At 34.6% G+C, this 1,188-nt stretch overlaps 1 long non-coding RNA gene across 1 annotated transcript; it reads right to left on the bottom strand.

Moving 5' to 3' along the window:
* Nucleotides 1-294: 294 nt before the first annotated feature.
* On the bottom strand, nt 295-868 carry LOC127118134 (uncharacterized). Its single transcript, XR_007802106.1, has 2 exons — nt 630-868; nt 295-520 (listed from the first exon to the last, which is right to left on the bottom strand). It is a non-coding gene; the product is annotated as an uncharacterized LOC127118134 (long non-coding RNA).
* Between the last annotated feature and the right edge of the window lie 320 nt (nt 869-1,188).

Below are 1,188 nucleotides of genomic sequence, written 5' to 3'. Positions count from 1 at the left end.
AAAGATAAATTAGTTGATTGAAGTAGAATACATTTTATAAAGAAACTTTTCAATAAAAAATAAAAACACAGTAGCAGATAGGGGCCACAACATTCACACACAAGCAATACACAATCGTATGGCGTATCATTTGGTATCATTTCCCTTTGGAAAAAGAGGCAATCCTTCAAATGCAAGACTTAGTAAACAAAATGTTAAACAATAAACATCTAAAAAATGGCCACACAGATTATAGTCGGGAATATAAACCGCAAACAGCAAAATTGTAATGGTAAGATGTGCACAGATTTCAGATTTAAAATAACAGTTTAAACCAAATCTAATATGATTAAGGTGTAAAACCACCAATGTATCAAAACTCGAACAAAAGTAAAAACAATTATTGAAAGGATCATCTGACATCAGAAACATACATGACAAAAAGAAATAACTAAGATCGATTCAAAATAGCGCACTACTTAGATCTCTGTCTCATCTTTCGGCGCTTCCTCTTCAATCTCCTCATACGCTTCTTCTTCCACTGAAAATCATAAACAATTCAAATCAGACCAAAACAATACTACAACAATACAACAGATGATTATGAAAGACTATGAGAGGTGAGTGAGAAAATGGAACAGACGATTCACCTTAGCTCTCATCGTGAACGGTGCTTCGCTTTGCCTGAACCCTAGTTGATGGCCGCTGAATGAGAGAGACAAGGTAGCAACGTTTTATAGCGGATATTAGAAACCCTAATAGATAACAACTACCAATTGGGCTTTAATTTAAAAGCCCAATGGGCTTAGATATTTCAGACCAAATAATGGGCTATTAAGCTTTGGGCTTTCAAATGCTGAAAATAGAGAATTTGTCCGGACACTCTTAAAATGGCACCCCTTTAAAAGTATGATTTTACTATAACACCTTTCGTCCTAAAAAAAATCTTCCTTGTATTTGTTATTTTCTAGACATTTTATAAAAGCTCTGCGATTTACTTGATTTTTTTAGTCTTTTATCGAATATTTAACATGCATTCAATACGCAAACCACATCATTACAGTCTCACACATTTTCCATCATAACATATACATATGCATGCAATGTGACTCACGACATTGACATTATGCATGTAGTACCAATCAACGATGGTTCTTCATACAAATCGGGCTCAGCCTTCTGAACCCTGAGTCCATCCTTCTAGACTCT

The sequence above is a fragment of the Lathyrus oleraceus genome, chromosome 2, assembly GCF_024323335.1.
Source record: "Lathyrus oleraceus cultivar Zhongwan6 chromosome 2, CAAS_Psat_ZW6_1.0, whole genome shotgun sequence".
Taxonomy (NCBI): Eukaryota; Viridiplantae; Streptophyta; class Magnoliopsida; order Fabales; family Fabaceae; genus Lathyrus; species Lathyrus oleraceus.
Note: the sequence above shows the minus strand (reverse complement) of the source record. Positions and strands in the feature narration are given on the sequence as shown.